Here is a 16,163-nt window from a genome sequence, read left to right as displayed (position 1 = left end):
TAGTCAATTTGCTCTTTTCTAGCCTTGCATTAGTTTTGTTTAGTAAGTTTCTAGTCTTGTAAAACTAGAGAAAAACCCTTATTTGCTAAAGTAATTTAGATAGAATTAGTTTTTAATTTAATTTGCCGTTCCCTGTGTTCGATACCCTGCTTATTTAGCTATACCACAATTGATAGGTTCACTGCCTTTTGTGTGTTATTTGATAATTAAAGTAGGATTAAAACTAAGTGAGTTTTACACACATCAGTTTTCCATACTAAAACGTTTTAGTACCTTCTCTAAGTAAGTATTCTGACTAAGTCCAATTAGTCTCTTACTTCTTTCTCTTACTATCCTTATTCCCAAAATGTAAGAAGCCTCTCCGAGGTCCTTCATAGCGAAGCACTTCCTGAGCCAGGACTTAACCTCCTGCAGAGTCGGGATGTCGTTTCCTATGAGTAATATGTCATCGACATATAGAACGAGGAAGCTTACTACACTCCCACTGGCTTTGACATATACACAATATTCGTCTTCGCTTCGTACAAATCCAAACTCTTTGACTTTCTCATCGAAGCAAAGATTCCATCTGCGAGACGCTTGCTTAAGTCCATAAATGGACTTCTCAAGCTTACACACTCTATTCGGATGCTTCGGATCCACAAACCCCTCTGGCTGAGCCATGTAAACATCCTCAGCCAACTTTCCGTTAAGGAAAGCGGTCTTGACATCCATTTGCCAAATCTCATAATCATGAAATGCGGCAATCGCTAGCATCACTCTAATAGATTTAATCTTCGCAACTGGTGAGAAGGTCTCATCATAGTCAACTCCGGGAGTTTGAGTAAAGCCCTTCGCAACCAATCACGCCTTATATGTGTGTACGTTCCCATCCACGTCGGTCTTCTTCTTGAAGATCCACTTGCACCCTACGGTCTTACGTTCGGGCACGTAATCAACCAAATTCCAAACTTGGTTATCGTACATGGATTGGATCTCGCTATCCATCGCCTCTTTCCATTTCGCAGACTCCGGGCCTGCCATGGCTTCCTTATAGCTATTAGGTTCATCAAGATTTACTAGTGTACCATCACTAATATATGTGTCCCCTTCGGTAGTAATATGAAAACCATAAAACTGGGGTTGAACTCTAACTCTATCGGAACGTCTAAGAGGTAAGGATTCGTCAATCGGTTCAACCGGAGTTTCCTCCTCAGGTTGAACGCCAGCGGTAGAGGTTCCTTCATTTATCGATTCTTGAATCTCTTCAAGTTCGATTTGCCTCCCACTGTCTCCTTGGCTTATGAGTTCTCGCTCTCGGAAAACTCCTCTCCTCGCAACAAAGATAACATTATCTTTCGGTCTATAGAAGAGATATCCAAAGGAAGTTTGCGGGTAGCCGATGAAAATACATCGCTCACTTCAAGGTTCAAGCTTGTCGTGAGTATCTCGTCTTATGAAAACCTCGCAACCCCAAACCTTGATATGTGCCAACGAGGGAGCTTTCCCCGTCCACATCTCGTGAGGTGTTTTGGCAACCTTCTTGGTAGGGACTCGGTTAAGGATATGGGCGGCAGTCTCTAAGGCATACCCCCAAAAGAAGATAGGTAGTGAAGCACGACTCATCATAGAGCGAACCATATCCAATAAGGTTCGATTACGCCTTTCTGCCACACCATTCAACTGCGGTGTCCTAGGAGGCGTCAATTGCAAAACTATTCCACACTCCTTGAGATAATCGTGGAATTCAAGACTTAGGTACTCTCCTCCTCGATCGGATCGAAGCATCTTGATTTTCCTGCCCAATTGATTCTCCACTTCATTCTTGAACTCTTTGAACTTTTCAAAGGTTTCTGACTTTTTCTTGATTAAATAGATATACCCATATCTACTATAATCATCGGTAAAGGTCACATAGAAGCGGTTCCCATCCTTCGTGGTTGATCTAAAAGGTCCACATACATCGGTATGTATTAGGTCTAATAGTCCCTCACCCCTTTCACAAGTGCTTGTGAAGGGTGACTTAGTCATCTTTCCAAGCAAACAAGACTCGCATGTGTCATCTTCCCTAAGGTCGAATGACTCCAACACTCCATCCTTTTGGAGTTGGGCTATGCGTTTCTTGTTGACATGTCCAAGACGACAATGCCACAAGGATGCTTTATCCATACTAGTGGAAGAATCAATATTCAAAACATCATTTCCTAAGTTATCAACAATCATAACAGTTTCATATATTCCATTACATGGTATAGCTTCAAAGTAAAAGACACCATTTAGATAAGCCAAAATAGAACCATTCTCATTATTAAAAGAAAATCTAAAACCTTGTCTATATAAACCATGAAATGAAATGATGTTTCTAGCCATTTCTGGCGAATAGCAACAATTGTTCAAATCTAAAACTAAACTATTGTTAAGCACTAAAGAATACACTCCAATCTTGGTCACAGGCGACGATCTTCTGTTCCCCATGATTAGATTGATCCTTCCTTGCTCCACATCCCTACTTCTTCTTAGTCCCTGCACATTAGAACAAATGTGATAACCACAACCGGTGTCAAGAACCCAAGAAATAGCATGATTAGAATCGTTAGATTTGATTACATATATACCTGCGAAAGATGGCTTGATCTTTCCTTCCTTGATGGCTTGCAGGTAGTCCGGGCAGCTTCGCTTCCAATGTCCTATCTTGTGGCAGTGGTGGCACTCTGCCTCCTTCGGGTTAGAGCAGGGCTTAGAGGGATCAACTTTGGTCCCACTAGAAGAGGAACCATCTCGGGCTTTCACCTTTCGATAGTTATTTGAATAAGCTTTCATCTTCTTTCCCTTCCCTTGACCAATAGCCAAGACAGGAGCAGCAGACGGATTGGGAGTTGATGCAACAGACTTGTCCTTGAAATTGCTCTCAGCAACCCTCAAGAGACCTTGGAGTTTACTTAGAGTGACCTCCTCTTTGTTCATGTGGTAGGTCATCCTAAATTGATTATACATGGGAGGCAAAGAGTGAAGCACCATGTCGATCGCCAAGTCTTCGCCGAAGTCAACATTTAACTTGCGAAGGCGGTCGACATACCTTTGCATCTTTTGCAAGTGCACGGTAAGAGATTCTCCATGACCCATCTTAGCGGAAATCATGTTAGTGAATATCTCGTAACGCTCTTGTCTCGCGTTTTGGTGGTACCTCTCCAACAAGTCTTGATGCATCTCGTATGGATACATGTCCTCGTAGGACTTTTGGAATTCGGAGTTCATGGTGGCGATCATGATGCAATGTACTTTCGTCGTATCTCGCTCATGAGTTTCAAAGGCGGTGATTTCGGCGGGAGTAGCAATTTCGGGGTTGATTTTCTCGAGCTTCTCATCGAGGACATACTCTTTATCCTCATAGCGAGAAATGGTGCGAATGTATCTTATCCATTCGCCAAAGTTCGTTCCATCGAAGGTGACCTTTTGGCAAAGGCTCATCAACGTGAAAGAACTAGCAGCGGCGTTGTTTGCGTTTGACATCTATAGAAAGGACAAAGATAGATTAGAACAAGAATCCCTAATTATCACCCAATAAGAAAAATTAGGGCTAGGATCCAACAATAACATTTACATACTAGAAAAGGGATGCCGTAGTCCAACATGCAAATAAATTGAAGGTAAGTGAATGACGATTCACTAATTCTCCATCACAAAACTTAAACTTTTGGTCCTAAGTGTTTTGAGAATTCCTAGGTTCGGATGAGATTCATTGAACTATTCAATGGCATGTTTAAATCTCGATATGCCCCTCTTGTTTGTGACTGGGATGCCGAGGATCACAAAGCGGGTGTGAATTACCATGCAAATTTACATGGTGCCTTCATTGTTACGATCACCTATTCGATGTGCCGGTAAACCACACACGCTCCATCGAACTATGATAAACAATGAATCACCCTTTGCCACCTTCGCTTAGAACCAATTAGTGTGTCGGTAAACCACACACGCTCCACTAACATCTTAGCAAGGTGCAAAGTGTAATTTCATGGGATTGCATCAATTCACTTTTCCTAAAGTAACTAAGATTGGGAAATTTTAAAAAAAGGTTTAGTTACTTCGTATTTCTTATTATACTTTTAATGAGAGGATGAGGTTGCCCTATCCTACCCGTTCGGCTAACGACCCTCCACCAATCAAGCGAGCGGTGGGTGTGAGTGTACACCCATTAAGCGCCATTTTATAGGCCGCAACCTTATACCCACCTTATAGATCGGCTTCGTGAATGAGGCCTACTAACGGTAAGACTAGCATTTAGTTATACATATACATATTATACTATTAATATCATACTAGTATAGGGTTGTATTTTAAACTTTTTAAAATCTAGGGATTGAAATTTAAGTTGTCTAAATTAGAACTTTTAATCACAAATATAAATTTCAAAACTATAGGGTAGGTTTTAAACATTTAAAACATGGAGGATCAAATAACAAATAATTTCAATTAACAATTAATATCTTAATTATCTTTATTTGATTTATCTTTGATTTCTTTGAAGATAATTACCAAAAATAATCAAAATAATTAATTAATTATCATATAAGGAAACTAAATATTTAATTAGTTGATAATTACATTTAACTAGATCAAGATAACACTTATATTTATCAAGAAAACGGATTCATATTGATCTAATTAGTTTATGGAAAGTTTGGATAAGATAAACACAAAGAAATCCCGAATTTGGCCCTTCCTAACGCTTGGACTCGCCGAGTGCACAAGGGGACTCGCCGAGTCAGGCCTACTCGACGAGTCCACCTTGGAACTCGACGAGTCAGTGACTCAAAACCCAAAAATTCGAATTTTGCAGGTTTGTTTCAGTTATTCAAGCAACAATTTAAAGAAAACCAATCTAGGCTCTGATACCACTGTTGGGTTTTAGCCATAAGAACTTTCCTATGTGCGCATGCAAAACCCTATTGCTTGGATCTAGGCTTTCTAATAAACATGCTTTGAATCCAAGACTTCTAATAGCTAATTAGATTAAACAACAACATTAAAACAGATCTAGAATCATACCTTTGAGTTCCTTGTTGATCTTCTTGTCTTGGAGCTTCTAGAGTCACAATTGTCACTCCTCTAATGGCTTACAAACACCAATAGCAAGCAAGATGATTTAGGAGAGTGGAGAGGGGAGGAATTCGGCTAGAGTATCCTTGCTTAAGGTTGTGTATCGAATTCCCTCACCCATAGGGTCTATTTATACTTGTAGACTCCTTAAGGGTTTCACCCTAAACCCTAATTGGATAATCTTCTCTTAAGGCTATCCAAATCCATTCCATAGATAACCCTATGGACGATTTTGAGCTATCCTAAAGCTCCTAGAATCCGTCCAAGGTCAACCCTAATGGATTTACAGTCTAAAGCTTAACTATCAAACAATTGACAGTTTATACCCTCTTATTTAATTAATCTCTTTAAGTCACCAAATTAATACCAATTAATTTATGACTTATATTAATCAAATAGCTAAATATTATTTCTTATAATATTTACTCTCTCTTAACAAATCATCCTTCAAGTTGCTATGGTGAAGGCAACCCAAAAGGACCATGCACAACCGAATATAGTTACAGCCTTAGACACTATTCCAACAGTAATCTCTTAAGGATAAGTTCTTCTCTCAATATATATAAACCAATTTAGAGTTGTGGATTCTGTTTTATGGTAAAAACACTAAATACGGATCGGAGCGGGAAAATCCTAAAATTGCGTAACGTTGCAAGAACTGTAGTCAAGGTTGTATAATTAGTATTCACTTGATAGTTTGTTGTTATTTGTGTGATTTTAGGTGAGGTCTTGATAAATTCAAATGAGTGCAATCCTTAAAGCTTAGGATTAAGGTGAGTCAATTCTTGTTGCAATTCTAGTACTTTGTTAGGTAGTTCCATATCCTAGAATGGGTGGATTGAACCTAGGTTGCTGTAGGATCATGTGCCCTGATTATGAATTGTATGTTTGTTGGGAATGTCAATTTCTTTTTTGTTATTTAAAGTTAAGATGTATGCACATGCTAGATTCTTGACATGATATTTTGGTGAGCGGTGTGTGATAGGCCCATGATAGAAAGAAGGGATATGTGTTATTTGACTGTGATGTTTTGTGCATGCTATGATTATGGAAATATGTTGTTTAAAAATTATGTGAATTGCATCCTCGCAATGTAAAATGCTTCAACTTTTTATTTTATGTTTGTGTGTTTACATAGTGAGGAGTTTGGAAGTAACGTGCCTTTAGTATTTACAATACTTGAGCACGATTACTTAGGAAGGTTAGAGAGGAATGTTGTGTAACCCTTCTATGATGAATTAATAATATATTAATTAAATAAGGAATACACTTAGTGGGGAAAAGGGTAGCAACCTAGACTTAGGTGTGTATCATATCCAGATTACATGATGACCTATAGGTCAAATGAATACCTATAGGATAAAAGTTTAAGCCAATAGTGATGCCGAGTGGTTTTTATAGACAACCATTCAAGACATGGTCCATTATTTCGAGGATTGGAGCGGTGTTAACAGTTGAAGTGTTGGATTAGGTGTCTACAATCATAACTAAATTGGTATAACCTTATGGAATAAAAGAAAAATTCTTTTTAGGTTTCCCTGAAGAATTATAAATAGATAGAAACAATTTTAGGAAAGTAAAGAAATAATTTGCTAATTTATTTTTTAGTTAATAAATTAATTAGAAATGGTTCATAATTAATTTAGAATTAATTTAAATTGATTGGAAATTAATTTTGGATTAATTAGAATTAATTAAAGGTGCAATGGTTAAATTGCAATTCTTTTATAGTTAAGCAAAGGAGGTAATTCCACAACCTTCCTGATATGGACGGTTTTGGAGAGATTCTAGAAGGGTTCTGGAAGACTTTCTTCGCAGATAAGGATAACCAATTTGAAAAGGATAAAATCTGAATATTTTATAATTCAAATTCGGGTTTATCCTGGTGATCCACTAGCTAAAAATAGGACCCTAACCCTTGGCTTTTTCTTATCTTACATGTCAAGAAGAGAAATCTGAAAATTCCCTCCTCTCTCTCTTCTCCTTTTCATTTCTAGCATTCTATGGTTTTGGGTGTGAGCCATTGGAGGCATCCACACTATTGGTGCTAGCTTTCTAAAGAAGACTTGAGGATCAAAAAGTCTTGTATACAATTATAACGCAATGGTATGTATTCCGATCCGTGTGATTTTAGATTACACCTAGTTTAGTGTTACATCCAAAATTTTATGGTATATATTGAAACCTTAGAATTATAATTGATGAATAAATAGTCCCTTAAGTACGTTGGGCGTACTTAAGTGTATGCTTAGCGTACTAAGTCTTTTTGGTCATGGATGATTGGAGGTACGCTGGGCGTACTTTAAGCTACATAGGGCGTATGCGCCAGGGATCAAAAACCCTAATTCTCGTACTTCGGGCCTATATAAACAACCTTAAGCTCCTTGGACTGAACCCTAGAGAGCCTCTACTGCTCTAGAACATCACTACAATTCTGGAAACCTTGAGAGATCATATTTAAGCCTTAAAAGTGTGCATTTGTGGCCTTTTAGTGTCCATTTCAAGAAGAAGAGTTTGTCAAGCAAGCTTGGATCAAGTGGATGATTCAAGATCTTGCCTCATAATCATCTTTCAGAGCTTCTGGAGGTAAGAAGCTTGCATTTTTCCTTTTTATTCATTAGATCTAACTAGGGTTTTGAAATTGGTGCCTTTGATGAACTTTGAACCTCTTTTGGTCGAGTTGAACCCTCCCATTTGATAAGAAAGTCAGATCTAAGGTCCCTTAGTCATCTAAAAGCATAAAACTAGGATCTTGGTGGAAGTATTGATCTTGGGCATGAGCTAAGGACCTTAGAAAGGTCTTACTGGTGGTTTTGGAGGAATAAGGGACATGCAAAGACATAAAGTTAACAACTTTATTCCTTAGGACGTGTTAAGCAACTCAGATCTAGCTTTTGGACGTAAAAGAATGGGACATTATGCACTTAATGTAGAAAGTGCTTAACTTGGACGTACGCCGGGGGTACTCAGTATGCGTTGCACGTAGCCCTTGAACACCCAGTATGTTGCACGTACCAGAAAGGTACAATGAGCGTATGCATGACAGTTTGGGTCGTTTCTGCTTTGGGCTGACGAACTTTTGGGCCTCATCTTAGTTACTGGGCCAACTGCACTCTGTGAATTATGGGCTATAACTCTGGATTTAGGTCATGGACTTTTGGGTGGGCCTTAATGGGCCACGAGGCCCATTAGTAAATTTAGACTTGGACTTTGGACCCATTATCAAAGAAAGAATAGTTGGGCCGCATGATTAGGGTGGGACTGAGGTTCTTCCCCTTATTATTAATTTTAGGATCTAACGTTAATTAATATATACTATCATCCATCCCGCGAGATTTCGGATTGTTAGAAGAGCAGCTTTGGTATTCGGCAGATAGAGGTGAGTCTCCTCAGCACACCAACGGGTCGAAGGCACCAAGGCCGGCCCATTATGTGATTATGATATACGTGTTAGTCATTATGGGTTTGATATGCTATGTGATTTCATTTTTTTATGGTAGACCTCGGGGGGGGGGGGGGGGGGTCCCGAGGCACTTAGGTGTATGACCTTGGAGGGTTTCCTTGGCATCCTGGGTCAAAGACCTCGAGGGGTTTCCGAGGCACTTAGGTGTAAGACATTGGAGGGTTTCCTTGTCATCCTAGGCCAAAGACCTCGAGGGTTCCCGAGGCATTGGGCTAAGACTGTGTGGGGGTTCCCATGGCACCCGGTGTAAGACCGTGGAGGGTGTCCAGGGCTTCCTTATGTTTTTGGCATGCATGGTTTACAAGTTCAGTATAGCTGATTAGCTCGTATGATATGTTGTACATTCGAGCCCGAGGGCAAGGGCAAGGCGTTATGGCGCGGCATGCACTCTATCTCTCTTTTACTACTATGTTTTGGGACACTCTGATGTTTTAAACAAGTTGTAATAAAAAGCGGATTTGAAAACAATTATGATGTAATCTATGGTTGATGCAAGTGTGTTTATTATTTAAAAATGAAAATTTTTCGTTGTAAAAATTGGTTTGTTACAAGTTCATAATTTCATAGTATGTTTCTATTATGAGAAAAACCCATAGATCTCTAGGTTTCATTTACCTATAGAATGTTTTATGTGAATTCGATTGTTCAAATCTTTATTTTATAACCTACAAAACCTTTCATGGAGAACATCAGCACGAACATCATGTTTGGGTGGGAACTATCTAAGTTTCGAAAAGGTAATTATAAGTACCACTCTTAAACGATAAGGCGTGTACTTGTATATGCAATGTCGGAGTAGCAAACACAACATATCGGGGGAAATTCTATGAGTGAGAATTTCGCCTCACTTAGCGTAATGGATCAAGCCGGACACATTAGTAGTGAATGGAGTTTTTACCTTTTGGGTTAGTGATGAATTTAGAGACCCGTGATAGAGGAGATTAATATTTTATAAAATATTAAATTGATAGATAGTGTAAGAATAATTTCAAGTTGAATATTGGTGGCTAATTATTAATAAATAATAATATGAAAATATTAAAGTGGTCATTATATAATGTTTGTGATGCTATGCAATGTGTATATTTGAATCCATGATATGTGGCGATTGTTTGACCCGTTTTGGGATATGTATGTTTCATTAATATTCTACTTATGACTGACTCACTAGCATTTAGTGATACTTGTTTCTTTTCTTATTGCCTTCACCTTGAATTAGTAAAGTAAGTGGACTTTGGGTAGTCACGATTGGATATTTCTCTCTGTGTTAATACCATTTTGGACATGTCGTTGAGTTTTCATTTACCGTTGGTTTTGAGAACTTTAATTTTGATGAAGGTTGTTTTTCATAATAAAATAACATTGATGGTGATTTCGTAATTGATGTTAAATAAGACTTTGCTAACGTATTCTATTAAATGTGTTTTAAAAATTCAAAAAATAGGTGAAAATTACAATGTTATAGATATTCGGTTTATAGGTCCTAGTAGTAGGACAATGTGATGGAGGTAATTATTCCTCATTAGCTTCCAGATACATTGTGTTCTCGTGGATACTAAAGATTTGATCATGGACTAATTAAAGGTATTAATTCATGTATGTCCAAGTTTACGCTTTGGGATATTAAGTCCTTTGAGTGTAGTTTTTTTTGCAAGGTTATATTCTTGAGTGCAGTCTTATCTGCAAAGTTATATATATAAGTGCAGTCTTATCTAAAGGATTATGGTTTGGAGGGAAATTTTATCTGTAAGGTTATGTCTTGGATATGAAATCCCAGTGTGTACAATTTTATCTGTAAGGTTATGTCTTGGGATATGAAATCCTAATGTGTATACTTTTATTTATAAGGTCATGTTTTAGGGATGTGGGATTCCACATCTTTGTTTATTATGACAGGTTAATTATTAAAAGATTGCCAGTATATTTTAGTTGTTATATTAAAAGCATGCTTGGCTTGTTTTGCTAGGTCAAAACCCATGTAGCTCACAACTCTTTTTAAATTATGTGTTATATTTTTGAATGTACTATGTACTCATGTATCAGAGTAAATCTTAGAGAGATGTTGATAACGAAGGCTTATAAAAGACTTAGCGAAGTCTTCATATTGTTTGATCCCTTCTCTTTTATCATGGTTGCTAATATTATTGTTGTAACACCAAATATTTGTAAACTTTGATAAAGAAATGAAAGGGTTTTGTAAAAACCATATTTTTATTGTGATTAAATTTCATGGTAATTATACAACCATGGTAAATTTTGAAAGTTAAAAAAGCATGGGTGTTACACGACCCTTGTTATTTGATAAGTCAAATGAAATATCAACTATTGTTGTCAGTACCACTGATGGTTAGAAGGCGTTGCATCCCATGATGACATCAGAAAGCTTCATGAAGATTTGACAGTAGAAGAAGCCTTGATTTTTGAAGATTGCTTCCTAATGGCTTTCCTTATAACAAAAGACTCCCTCTTATATGTTAAGAGAGAAGGTTACATCTTATATATATATATATATATATATATATATATATATATATATATATATATATATATATATAACTTATTGTAAGGGTTATTGATCAAGAGTATGTTCATAACCTGAGTTTGTTCTCTGATTATCTCTTGTTATTGAAGCTAATCTGATCAATATAGTTTGGTTTCATATTTCTTCTTGTTTGTTTTATTGTTATTTACTTGTTGAATTTGTTTGTTTGGCATCAACAAATGGTACCAAAGCAGTGTTTAGATCATCTAAACAATCCTCTTAATATATCCATCAAGTTCCTCTTCCTCATCATCCTCTTTTTGATCTAATTCACTAAACAAATGACATACTTTCAATGGAAACAACTTATTGATGTTGTTAGTAAGACCAATATGGTTCTTGAAACCATGGATATCTTTGTTTTGTACACTTTTAGTAAGAATGAATCTCTCATTAATTCATTTAAAAGATTTAACTATTTAATTAATTACTTGAGAAAGTCCGAGATCACAAAAGATAATGATGTGTTGGTTCATTAGTTTCTTGACTCTCTTGATGAGAGTTGTGAAAATCTTGATGATATTATGAGGAACATTTAGAAGTTAAAGACTATGGATGCTCTAAGTCTTTATGGTAATCTTAGGAACTATGAGCAAAGTAATGCTTAGAGAAGAGAAGTGTAATGCACATGATCGACCGAGCCAAGTAAGTAGTTCCCCAATAAGTTATCCATGTTATATTGATATGTGAGTTATGATAATCGTATGAATCTTTCTATGTGTATGATTTGAAAATTGTATACGGTTAGGGTCTTATAGCCTTAGAATGATTTATTTGGCCTTATTTCCTGTTCCTTGTCTGGTTGTGGTCTTAGGGTAGAGTCTATTATTTGAAAGCCTATTTGATCATTTTTTGTGTATAATTTGCATGCATAAGGCAACCTGTTATGATTAAGTTCTGGTTTGATATGGATGGAGGAAATCTTAGGTTAGCCTAGGATTTGAGCTATGTGGTAGCCAATGAGATATGATTTCTTTTCGGATGAATTAGAGTTATCAGGTAGAGCCTTGGGGAAGGTATATATATAGGTGTGGAAGGTAGTATTGGGTCTATACTACTAAAAGTATAGGACTTGTACCCGAACCAATGTTAGATCCGGAAGCTATAAGGAGGACCGGTGTTGGAGGATCCCTTCTATGGACATCCTGATCATTATGTTTGTGGTATTGTAGTATAGTATGGTGGTGACATTGTTCAGAGTAGGGGATCAGGATTAGGATCAGGATCAGGATTTGGGTGTGGGTCGGGTGACACTATAGAGCCCATTAACGAGTAGTTGCATGAGCTTATTGCAGTAGAGGTTACAAGGGGCATCCTTGACACTACCCCAATTATCTTTGGGATGGTCAAGGAAGCTATGATGGAGATAAGGGAGGAGAAGCTCAGGGCATTCAGAGTCGAGAATGCTGCGGGCCAGGTCGGTGCAAGAACTCCCTTGTTTCGGGAGTTCAAGGCATGCGGAGCACCAAAGTTTTACGAGGTAAGGGACCCCATTGTTAGACGATGTTGGGTGGCATACATGGATAATACCCAGCGCACTAGTCCTTGCCCTGATGCGGTAAAGGTGGGATTCACTTCATGTATGCTGACAGACCGAGCCCGTGACTAGTGGGGAGAGGTGACCAGTCAGGTGGGGCCAACTGGAGTGGTAGAGATGACATGGAAAGAGTTTGTCAGATGATTTAATTTGGAGATTGCACCATATGTTGAGGTGCAATGACTAGTGAGGAAGTTTCATGAGCTCCAACAGACCACCAAGACTGTGGCGGAGATCACCGCCAAGTTTCGGGAACGAGCTTTCTTGATTCCCCAGTATGCTACCGATGAGGACATGAGGAGGACGAGGTATCATTCCATGCTGAGGGATGATATCCTAGATTTTTGAGCTTCACAGGGTGCAAAACCCTGAACGAGATGGTAGAGAAGGCCCGTGAGCAGGAGATGGAATTGGAGTTCCGCACCAAGCGGAAGCCAGAGCACGCACATGCAACTGTATGTTAGGCTAAAAATCCTAAGACCTTTAAGTCTTCTAGTAGGGGCCAACAGGGTTGTGGTCGGTGTGCCAAGTGTGGGAGATCTCATGGTGGAGCTTACCGGGGAATGGGCCCGATATGATATACGTGTGGTCAGCTGGGCCACGTGAGCAGGGATTTCCCCGAAGAAAGGCTTGATTTGTTTGCACTACAACCACACCGGCCACAAACGGGTCGATTGTCCGAGGTTACAGGGAGCAGTAGGAGTGGTGGTGGCGCCTGTGCCTGCCACGATGAGGATAACCAATAGCCTCCTTAATAAGACGGATGATCCTGCGGTGAAGAGTCACGTATTTTAGTTGACCACTGAGGAGGCTCGGGCAGCGCCAAACGTTGTGGATGGTAAGTATTCTATCTTCCTGCTCTATATTTATTTGCATTGCTTATGTGTATATTGTGCTTATGTATAGGGACCTTTTTGCTCAATGGTATGTCTACCCACATTTTGTTCGATTTGGGAGCTACCCGATCGTTTGTATCTCTTGCACTTAGCAAGAAGTTTCGGTATGTGTCGGGGACTTTGGATTCACTACTTGAGGTTGAGATTGCGGAGGACCGCACTATGAGTGCTGCGAGGGTGTATCCGAACTGTGTCCTGAATGTGCTTGGGAAGAGAGCCTGTGTTGATCTAGTCCCGATACTGTTGCGAGGGCTAAAGGTGATTGTCGGGATGAAATGGTTGGGGGCCAATGGGGACATGATAGATTGTGAGTGCCAGTTTTGAGGGTTCCAACCACAAGTGGGGGAGAACTGGTTATTCATGGAGAGAGGGCCTCGCAGGGGCCAACCCTTTTTTTCAACTGCGAGGGTTAGGAGATTCCTGCAGCAAGGTTGTACGATATTTTTGGCATATATATTGGATACGAGGGTTGAGACCTCGAGGGACTTAGACAGTGTACCGTTTATACATGTGTTTCAGGATGTCTTTCCCGAGGAGTTACCCGGAGTACCTTTGAAGAGGCAAGTGGTGTTTCACATTGATTTGGTGTTGGGTGCTGCTCGGATATCCAAGGCACATACCGGATAGCTCCCCCGAGATGCAGGAGCTATCTACATAGCTTTAGGAGCTACTAGACTAATGATTTATATGTTTGAGCAGTTCCCCATGGGGAGCTCCGATCATGTTCGTGAAAAAGAAGGACGGGTCACACAAAATGTATATCGATTATCGAGACCTGAACAAACTAATGGTGAAAAACCATTATCCACCTTCGAGGATCGACGATTTGTTCGATCGGTTGCATGGTGCATCTTAGTTTTCGAAGATTGATGTTCGGTCGAGGTACCATCAGGTGAGGATTCATGATGAGGATATACTGAAGACAACTTTCAGGACCCGGTACGGGCACTATGAGTTTGTGGTGATGCCATTTGGGATCACCAATGCCCCATCAGCGTTATGGATCTCATGAACAGAGTGTGTAGAACGATGTTGGATCGGTCAATGATTGTTTTTATTGAACATATCCTGGTCTACTCTAAAACCAAGGAGCAGCATGAGCAACATCTGAGAGAGGTACTGGAGATACTAAGAATGGAAAGGTTGTATGGAAAATTCTTAAAGTGCGATTTCTGGCTATGTGAGGTGCAATGTTTTGGGACATCATCAACCAGGAGGGCATTTCGGTTGATCTGGCTAAGCTTGAGGTCATGATGCGGTGGGAAGTACCAAAGAACACATCTGAGATTCATAGCTTTTTGGGTCTAGCGGGGTACTATCGGAGATTCATCCAGGATTTATCCAAGATCGCTGTGCCTTTGACCCGCTTGACCAAGATGAATGTTACATTTCGATGGGGCACAGATCAATAGTTGGCTTTCAAGACCTTGAGATAGAGGTTATGTGAGGCTCCGATTCTGGTACCACCTAAGGGGCTGGACGATTTGGTAGTGTACTGTGATGCATTGATCTCAGGGTTACGCATGATACTGATGTAGAGGGGGCATGTGATTGCTTACGCCTCGAGGCAGTTGAAGTCTCATGATGTGAACTACCCCACTCATGACCTGAAATTAGGGGCAGTGGTTTTTGCCCTCAAGATTTTGAGGCACTACTTATATGGGGTATGGTGAACAATTTATACTAATCATAAGAGTTTGAAGTACTTGATGGATAAGCAGAACCTCAACATGCGACAAAGGAGGTGGTTGGAAGTGATGAAAGATTATGACTACGATATCTTATACCATCCAGAGAAGGGTAACATTGTGGCCGATGCTTTGAGCCGCAAGACAGCGGGTTCCCCGATTGGGAATGTTTGTTTGAGGATGAAAGTGATCTCTCAATTTTTGGATATGATCAAGGAATCTCAAGTGGAGGGTTTTTAGAGAGAAAATTGGAAGTTAGAGTGGATACGGGGCCAAATTCATTTGTTTGTCCGGGATGGTCGGTGTCTCTTAACCTAGTGTGGTCGGGTGTGGGTTCCAACATCGGGAGGAATGAGGCAGAAAATATTGGAAGAAGCACACAAGTCCGTGTTCTCTATACATCCAGGGGCTAAAAAATGTATAGAGACTTGAGACTGAGTTACTGGTAGCCCGACATGTAGCGAGAGATTGCCTGGTTTGTGGAGCGGTGCTTGACCTGCCAGAAGGTGAAGGCCGGGCATCGGTGGCCTCATGGAAAGTTTCAACTGCTACCCATTCCCATGTCTAAGTGGGAAGAGATCACTATGGACTTCATCACGAAGTTACCGAGGACAGCGAGGGATATGGATGCTATATGGGTCATTGTGGATATATTGACGAAGAGTGCCCACTTCATTCCGATCTTCGAGAGCATTTCCACAAAGAAATTAGTAGATATTTATGTGTGAGAGGTGGTGGTTAGGCATGGGGTACCAATGTTGGTAGTCTTTGACAGAGATGTTTGATCTACATCTAGATTCTGGAAGAAGTTCCATGAGGAACTTGGCACTCAATTGCTTTTCAACACATCATATCACCCCCAGACAGATGACCTGAGTGAGAGGATGATCCAAACACTTGAGGATATGCTTCGGGGGGTGCGTGTTGGACTTTGGAGGGAGTTGGGATACATACCTCC

This window comes from Lactuca saligna, chromosome 1, assembly GCF_052625555.1.
Source record: "Lactuca saligna cultivar CGN05327 chromosome 1, ASM5262555v1, whole genome shotgun sequence".
Lineage (NCBI taxonomy): Eukaryota > Viridiplantae > Streptophyta > Magnoliopsida > Asterales > Asteraceae > Lactuca > Lactuca saligna.
Note: the sequence above shows the minus strand (reverse complement) of the source record.